We start from the raw sequence: 9,945 nt of genomic DNA on the forward strand, positions 1-9,945 counted from the left end.
ACCTGACTGTTATCACGAGCACTCCGCCGATCAAGAGTTGCACGCCAGAGGAGGAGGGGAACGAAGGCGAAGAGCTTCTGCCTGTGTGTTGTTTCAGCAAAAAGATTATATGTAGCTAACGTTAGTTGTTCCACTTAGGTAAATTTTGTCCCGATCAGTCCGGCATTCGGCATGCTCAGGTCATGCCCGCATATGAGTCAACATGGTTCAGTGCAATCCATGTTGGGGTTGCAATGTTGCAAACATAGTCCCACATTAAAAACACATGCATGGGAAAGATCATGAGTCTATAAGAGAAAGATATCTCCATTGGTATAAGACCTTTTTGGTAGAGCCAAGAGCAAAATTATGAGGGCTTAGGCTCAAAGTGGATAATATCATACTATTGTGGAGATATCTAAATTCTTTTCGATCCTACAATCCAGACCCTGAATTTGCACCTCCATACGCACCCACGCGTGAAACTTCTATTCTCTTTCACCTCTTCTCCATTCAAATACATGAGAGAGAGTCTTTCCTCATGTATTATGTATTTGTTCACATCATAAAAGATGAAATTCAAGCCTACATAAACCCAACAAATTCTTCCTTTAAACTTCTCTTAGTTTTTTTTTATTGTCAATTGATCACTCTGATTTTGTTTTTTCAATCTAGAGATTTATGAACCAACTCTTATTTACAAATGCTATTTCTTTTTTAAATCACGGATGAAATTAGCTAATTAATGACAGAATTAGTGATGAAAATGTAAATTCCATCCCTAATATTAGTAACGGAAACATAAATTCCATTGCTAATTGTAGTGATGGAATTTATATTTCCATCATAAATTTGTGACAGAATTAACATTCCGTTGCCTAAACTATCTACGTTGCAATATTTTACATAACTTATTTTCATCATAATACCGTCGCTATAACCAGATAATGACGAAAATACTTATCGCTAAAAGGATTTTTTGTATGTGTCATGTCTTCTTCCTCAAGAAGAACATGTATTAGGAATAAAGTAGAATGTTATTCTTTTAAAGTATAATATTATTTTAGTTGTCGTATGATGATAAATATTTACTCGTCCGTGTTACAAATTCTAGATTTTTATTAATCATAATATCTAATTTAAAATTATTCATAGTAAAATTTGATATTTATTGATTATTTTTTGATATCCTAGAAAGTGAAAACATTGATACTTCTTTGGATAAAAATGAATTACAAGATAAGATATACTTTATTGTTACGTGTAAATGGTAAATTATGGATGAACTCAAACATTGTTAGGAAAATTTTAAATGATTTCTTGTATAGTGTTGGGGGCAAAATGATAAGTTTGTTTTGTAAAAGTAAGGCTGGACTCCATAAGAAATAATAAAAATCATACTAAACTTAATAAAATTTTATATAAAAATCTTTTTTAAAATTAATATTTTTATAGAAATTTTTTAAACCTGTCATTGGTCCCAAGTCTAAATGAAAAAGTTTAGGAAACATTTTTTTAAAATAATAAAGGTCTAAATAAATTTTTTTTACCTAGGACATTATGAAAACTTGACACGGCCCTTTTTTTTTAAGTTGATTATTTTTAGGGTAATTTGATTCAAATTATTATATATAATTTTGATTATGTGATTATCATATAATCATAAAATCAAAATTATGGGGAATAAAATATAATTAAATATTATTTGATCCAATTTAAATAATGCAACAAAAATTTATTTATTTGAAAGATTTAATAAATAATCTACTTTAGTATTTTAATGTATTACCTTCTGTTATCAAATTAACTATACATATTTTTATTTTATTTTATTGTTTTTATTTTATTTTTTTTTTTTTTGTTTTTTCTATTTTTAAAATTTTACATTATTTCATTATTTTATGTTTTTTATTTTTTTTTTTATTTTTTTCCTATTTTTATGTTTTTTTTTATTTTTTAATGTTTTTTCTTTTTTATTTTTGTACATTTTTATTATTTGTTTACGTTTTTTATGTTTTTCTATTTTCTATTTTTTTATGTTTTTTTATTATTTTTTATTTTTTATTAATTTTCACAATTTTCACAATTTTTCTAATTATTTATATTTTTACATTTTTTTATTTTTTACGTATGTTTTTATTTTTTAAAAGTTATTTTATTTTATTTTTTATTTTTTCATTTTTTTCTTGACTTTTTTTTCACATTTTTCTCTTATCTGACGGTATTTTAGGTACAAAAAATTCGTTAACTCTGGAATAAAAAAAAACTTCAGTTTTCCGAGGTTTTCTGATTCCGTGTTGCATGCCCCTTTTATTGACGTGTGGAGAATGGAACATTACTCAGGAATTATCGATTACCTAAACTAAACAGAGTTTTTGTTGATAACTTTGGATGGATAACTAAGGTTACCAAGGATAATCCCCAACCAAATGCACCCCTAGGATTTTTAAAGACTTAAATATCTAAATTATATATATACAAATTTGATATGCTGGGCGACGGTTTGTGCGCGACCGTGAGCGACGCGCAGACGTGGCGTTGCCAGCTCGATTTCCCTACAAATAAAATATACCATATATTCTCTCTTCCCTCCCGCATGCAGTTCAAAACCACGTCATGGGAAATTACCCAAATTAAAATTAAAATCTCCCGCGCCGCTCTCCCACTCTCGCTCCCTCTGTCTCCGTCGTCCGTCGTCCGTCGTCCGGCCGACCTCACAAGTCCAAATAGGCTTACCAAGTAGCTGCTATACGTTGTAGCAGTTTACTATCCAAGTAGCTGCTACACGTTGTAGCAGCAGAATTTCCATGTATCTGCTCTATGTTGTAGCAGGTAAGGGTACTAGTTGCTTTAATAGCATGTTGTATTTAGGAAGTGTACAGTGCAGCATAAATCTTGAGTGCCCCTAGAATAACCACTCATAGCAGTCATTGCCCCTAAAATGACCACTCATAGCAGTCATCACCCAATGATTACTCATAGCTGTCATAAATCATGACTCATGACTAGTTGTCTAATATGTTGCATTGTCAGAAGGGCAACTATGGGCTCGTGACTACACCTGATTTCCTATATAACAGAGGATCGCAACGTTCATGAATGTCACAAAGGAAAACGAGTAGCAAATTCATGGATTAGCCACATTTTCTCGGCACCACCTTCGTCATTCCTTTCATGTCATCCTCTATAAATCTTGAAGTGTATCAAGCTCCCAAATCGGGAAAGCCAAAGCAGTCAAGTAGCCTTCCACGCTCTATAGTATGCTTCCATAATCGTAAACGTATTTCCTTAATGCGAACATCATCGTCTAGCTCCCATCAACATACGCGTATGATGGTCGGTTGCTTATGCAAAGGTCTAACTTCTGCCTAAAATTATGTGTACGCGACGAAGGGCCTCTGCAATGCCCTGAGGAATCCTCATGGAGTAACCATAGGATTCTCTCGTCCTCGGATTTTCCCATCCTCGACCACATGACATGAGGGACATAGAAAATAAGACATGGTGTATTGTGTTCATAACACGGAGTACGTTGATCAAGGGAGATCTTTCTTGGAGATTACTGTGGATGCAACTCGACCAATACAAAAATGACATAATCTGTGAAATCAATGTGAGCGCTCCTAGGGTTTCTGAACACTGTGTTCATATTAAACGTATGATGTAATTGAAATGTAATTTTATTCACAATATTTTATTCATAATTTGTCGTTAATTTTCTTGCCTTTTACAGCATTGTAGCAGTTAATATTTCAAGTAGCTGCTATAGCGTTGTAGCAGCTAACCATGGTAGTTACTGCCATTGTTGGAGACAGAAACGATTGCAGTAGATATTTTATTAGAAAATCATTTCTCTACAAAACTACCTTTCATCACCATCCCTCTTTCTGCGATCACTCAATTAATGATTGGTTAACTCCATAAATAAAATAATTTCAAATAATATAATTGATCATGGATTTATATGTTGGTGCAATATTCTCTAGGTCAAGGTTGACCTGGTTGACTGAGCTTGAATTGGTTCAAAATTGAGTCTTGATGTTTGAGTTTCGATGTTTGAAAATACATGGAGACAATACATGGAGATTGCAGATGCAATTGTTCATGTGGGGAGATTGCTTGGTACAATTCCCTTTTGGTCAAGGTTGACCAAGTTAGATGCGAAGGAGAGTCAAGTAGGTTAAGGTTAACTGCATACTTGACTGGAAAATCCTGGTGAGTGAAGTCAGGTGAAAGTCCTAACTGGGATGTTAGGCAGAGAATGGAAAGTCCTGGTGAGTGAAGGCAGGTGAAAGATCTAGCGAGTGAAGCTAGGCAATTTGGAAAATCCTGGTGAGTGAAGTCAGGTGAAAGTCCTAGTGAATGAAGCTAGACAGAAGGAAAGTCCTGGTGAGTGAAGCCAAGCAGATGAGAAGTCCTAGTGAGTGAAGCTAGGCAGAAGAAAAGTCCTAGTGAGTGAAGCTAGGTAAAAGGAAAGTCCTGGTGAGTGAAGCCAGGCAGATGAGAAGTCCTAGTGAGTGAAGTTAGGCAGAAGGAAAGTCCTGGTGAGTGAAGCCAGGCAGATGAGAAGTCCTGGTGAGTGAAGCTAGGCAGAAGGAAAGTCCTGGTGAGTGAAGCCAAGCAGATGTGAAGTCCTACTGAGTGAAGCTAGGCAGAAGGAAAGTCCTGGTGAGTGAAGTCAGGCAAGGGAAATCCAGGTGGATCAAGGTTGATCAGACACCTGGTGGAGATAAGTCCAAGTGGGTCAAGGATGACCGGACACTTGGCACGAGGAGAAAAGTCCAAGTGGGTTAAAGGGATTGATCGGACACTTGGTGAGGGAGTCCTAGCAGGTCGGGGGTGATCGGATGCTAGGCATGATGAACCAACAGGTCATGGTTGACCGGATGTTGGTTTAGGGGACTTTAGACTTGGTTTTGGGCAAAAACCATGAGCTGGATCGATCAGCCGATCGATTGGCTCATGCCCAATCGATCGGCTGATCGATTGGGTGAGTCCCCGCGACAAGCCTCCTCCCAATAGAAGCTCGCAATCGCACAGAGCGGCTCTGGATCGATCGGTTGATCGATTCAGACATTCAATCGATCGGATGATCGATTGGGAGCTGCGATTTCGCACGATAAGCCCTGGATCGATCGGCTGATCGATCCAGGCAATTCCCAAGAGCACAGAGGCGCTCTGGATCGATCGGTCGATCAATCCAAAGCCTCCCCAATCGATTGGGAGAAATCCAATCAATTGGGATTTGACCGTTGGCGCTGGATAAAGACGTTGGCATGCGATTTTGTCGACAAAACTCTCAGCTTTCTTCTCTAGCGACACCAGCGATTTCACAGCTTCTCCACAGAGTTCTCACCGCCAGTTCTTGAAGATTCTTGGAGGCTTATGCTGGTGCACGTCCAAGTCAAGAGGCGAGGAAGAAGTTAGGGTTTCTTGTGCAAACTTGTAAGATCTTATTGTATTTTGTTTCCCTTTCATTTCTTCTTGTATTGAGAGCTTGTAAGACTTCTCCGCCTTCGGTAGTTACCAAAAAGGAGTGTTTACATAATGGAGGGTGCGTGAGTGTGTGGATGCTTGGACTAGTCACCTCTTCTTGAGATGGATACTAAGTAAATCCCTAGAGTTAACGTTGTTGTGTTGTTTCTTGTATTTTCCGCTGCTATTATCTTGAAGAAACAAGCAACGACGAGCACGAGATCGCGCCTAGCTATTCACCCCCCCCCCCCCCACCCCCGCCCCCCCCTCTAGCTATATTTCGGTCCCAACAAGTGGTATCAGAGCAAGGTTACTCTTCACCGGAATCATCGCAGGAAGGGGCAAAAAGCTAGAGGGTGAAGAAGTTGGAGCAATTCTACAAGTCGAAGACTTCATTCAGGAAGCTCAACTTCTTTGATGGACTTGGATTCGATACAAAGGTGCCTCCACCATTCACAATGATGAGCTTCGATCTTTGGAAATCAAGGATCGAAAATTTCTTGATGGTGGAGATAAAGCAATGGTTTGCTCTCATGGAAGGCTTCGAAGCTCCAAAGAATTCAAAGGGCAAAATTCTCAAGAGGAGCAAGTGGAGCCAAGAATAAATCTAAAGGTGTGAGGCTAATGACAAAGTGATCAAGCTTTTGGTCAATCTATTGTCGAGTAACATCTTGGAGAAAATTGGAGAATTTGAATATGCCAAAGAGATTTGGAGTAAATTGGCCAAGCTTCATGAAGACCCCTCCACTATACAAAATCAAGACAAATTCAAAGAGGGCGACTCATTAGAGTAAGACCAAGAGGAGGAGGACTCTGAAGTTGAGAGATGCTCAACTTCCGAAGAAGAAGTCCAAGAAGCTTCATCTTCAAATGAATACAATGAAAAGGGCAAAGAGGGAGCATACTCTTTGTTCCATATACAAGATGAAGATGAAGAAGCCTCCACCTCTAGGATTGAGGGGGAGCGACTTTCGGTGACGCCGGATCAAGAAGAAGGAGAAGCTTCTATATCCGGGTCAAAAGGAGAAGAAGATGATGGATCCTCCAAAAATCAAGAGACATCAAATGGAGGATCAAGTGTCATCCCAACATGTGAAGGTATAAATATTTCATTTAAAAATAAAGATCATATCATATGTTTTGAATGTAGGGAACATGGGCACTACAAAAGCAAGTGCCCTAAATTGGCCAAGAAAAAGGGCCAAATGACACCAAAAGCCAAGGAGACCGCTCCCGGAACAAAGAAGAGAAAGGATCACATTGTGTGCTTTTCTTGCAATAAAAAGGGACATTATCGGAGTTAATGTCCCAAAGGGAAGAAAGCGGTCAAAGCTAAAGGAGGAAGCACAAGTCAAGGGGAAGTCTCCAAGGTAAAATGCAAGGTATCGTTTATTGAGTCTATCCCCTTAAATTATGGTAAAAGACATACTAGTTCCAATTTTTATCATTTTAATGCTATTTACCATAAAAATAGGAAGCATGATAGCATTAAGGAAAAACATGTAGCCTATCATGCTAAACCACTCAACCTAAGGTTAGGAAGGTAGATAAAAATTTAGGCAATAACTTTAAAGATTCTAGGTTTTTGCCTAAGAAAAAGAAAAATCAAAGTGTAAATGAAAAATCTAAGGTTAAGGAGTTATGGATAGAAAATCAAGTCTTAAGGTCAAGACCTGATAATTTAGAAAGGACTCTTAGAAAAATCACAAATGATACACAAGGGTTCAAGACTCAAAACCTAGGTTTAGAGAAACAAGGGTCATCCTACGATCATAAAGGTTTGGGATACAAACCTAAGAACCTAAGGCTAATAAGGATGTAATTTCTTACCATAGGGTTCCATATAGCTATGAAACTAACCCTAGGCCTAGTAGTCAAGTCAAAAATACAAAGGAAGTTATCCCTAGAAGTATTTTTGCAACAACAAATGTGACTAAGACTTCTAAGAAGTCTAAGAAAGTCAGGTCACAAGGGAAGAAATCCCTAGAGTTGATCTAGAAAAAGTGACCAAGTCTTCTAAGAAGCCTAACAAGGCCACTAAGAAGGTATGTAGGGAAGTTATCCCTAGTGAGTACCTAGAGCATCCAAGGAGCACCAATAGATTTTGGGTTCCTAGGAGCATTTTCTCTACACCTTAGATGGGTTAGAGATTATCAACTCTAATTGAAAGGGTAGTTAACCCAATCATGATGAAGTTAACACTCGGAGAGCAATTTTCAAGGTTACTATTAACCTTTGAAAATGAAGTGAACTTTCATTTACTCTTGGAAAGAGTAAAATGTGTCATAATTTGAGAAAGTTGATATAGTCTTGATTGGCACAAGAAATCAAGTGTAAAGAACTACCAAGTTGGGATTTTGGCATGTTCTTAAGGAATTAAAAACAAATCCGGGCCTAAAATTTAAAGTGATTACTCCGTTTGGAAGGATAAATATGCCAAAATTTGAGGAATATACTTAATTTAAATTGGCACAAAAATTTATAAAAGCAAAAGAAATGTCAAATTTAGGTGTTGACATTTTCTTGGGAAGTAATGGGCAAATCTAGGATTTAAACTTTAAATTGGCTAAGGTTTAAGGATACTCAGATAGTCATTGTAGGTATTTTATTTATGCTAAGTTGTCATGCTTTGTTTACCCATCATATGTCATGACATCATATTTATTCTTGCACTCATGACTTATTATGAAAAACACAAAAATATCATGTCATGTCATACATACATCATGTAATTATAGGAAATTTTCTTTTAAAAATTATTTATCTTTGATGTATGCCATAACGCATCATGCATTATTTCAATTCTTTGCAAACTAAGGACAAATGATATTCATTAACAAGTAACATCCTTGGTGGATGTTCCTAACCTCAAAATGCCTAGATAGATATGCATGATCCCTAGATTAGGGCAAAACCAAAGTTTACATCTCACTAAAGAACTATAAGGTGACTTGTATGTGGTTTTGTACACATTAGATACAAGTGAGATGTTAGGGTGATGAACAAAACTCAAGGTGTTGATTAAGTGTATTCTTTTGAGTTTTAAGTTCATCAAAACAATACTAGTTATGTGTTTTCCAATCATTGGGAAAACTAATGTACAAGTCATGTGCATTGAACCCAAAAAACATGGTTGAATATTGGTTTTGAAAAAGATTTTAAAATGCCTATGGAAAACCTTGATGAAGATTATCCTTTGATAGTGATCATCATTGAATAGTTAAACACAAACTTGAAGAAAACACTAAGGTTTTTACAAGTTTTCAAATTTATGTCAATCTTTGAAAATGAGAAGTATTTTCATAGAAAACTATTTTTCCTTGATAAAGTATACCCTAAATAATGTCTACATGAATTTTCATGATTATTGAAATTTTGTAGAATTTTCTAGGTATTCCTGAAGTTGACTGAAATGAAATTTCAGCAACTTCAGACCTTCAATCGATCACCCGATCGATTGAAGGGTCTCAATCGATCGGGCGATCGATTGAGAGTGAGCTTCTCACGAACAGAAGCTCACTGGATCGATCCACCGATTGATGCATACTAGATAAATTGATCAGTGGATCGATTCAAGCAGGTTCAATCGATTGGGACCCAACTCCAATCGATTGGAAATGCTGATTTTGGCTGGGTAAGCTAGATTTCAACATTTTTAGTCTATAAAACCACTCCTAACCCCGTGGAATATGTTTGTATACTTTTAGGGGGAGTTTTCATGATGAGAACAAGGATGGATTGGTTAAGAAAGACTAAGTAGAGGTTTAGGTTGAGGGTTGGTTTCATTATTGAATTTATGAACCTCAAAACTTCTAAATTTGAGTTTCCTATATGTTTAGGGATTCCAAGTCATTGTTGGTGCAATGATAGAAGTTACGTGCATGTCTTAGGGGGAGTTACTCTTTAAGAACATAAAAATCTATCTTTCATACACCTTGGAAGGTGGTTAACCTTCCTTAGCGTAAATGCTCAAGGTTGAACATTTGAATACAATGGAGAGTGGATTTCTTCCTTGTTTAAGTGGTATATGCTCAAGGATGAGCATGTTAAGAATAATGAAGGGTATGGGACCTTCGTTATTATGTTGTGAACAACGAGTGAAGTTGTGAATAACGTTGGGTAACTCTTTAGGGGGAGAGTTTTTTATGTGTGCCAATAGGGGGAGAATGTAGGATTTAAGTTAGGCCTTCATTATCTAAGAGGGAGTTTACCCTCTAGAAAAGGAGGAGAATGAAGGGAATCCTCATTCATATATTGGCATGAAGGAGTTTGAGGCTATGAGATTATCCTAACTTAAAGAAGGTATTGTCAAACATCAAAAATGGGGAGATTGTTGATGCAATATTATCTAGGTCAAGGTTGACCTGGTTGACTGAGCTTAAATTGGTTCAAGCTCGAGTCTTGATGTTTGGGTTTCGATGTTTGAAAATACATGGAGACAATACATGGAGATTGTAGGTGTAATTGTTCATGTGGGGAGATTGTTTGGTA

This window comes from Zingiber officinale, chromosome 8B, assembly GCF_018446385.1.
Source record: "Zingiber officinale cultivar Zhangliang chromosome 8B, Zo_v1.1, whole genome shotgun sequence".
NCBI classification, from domain to species: domain Eukaryota; kingdom Viridiplantae; phylum Streptophyta; class Magnoliopsida; order Zingiberales; family Zingiberaceae; genus Zingiber; species Zingiber officinale.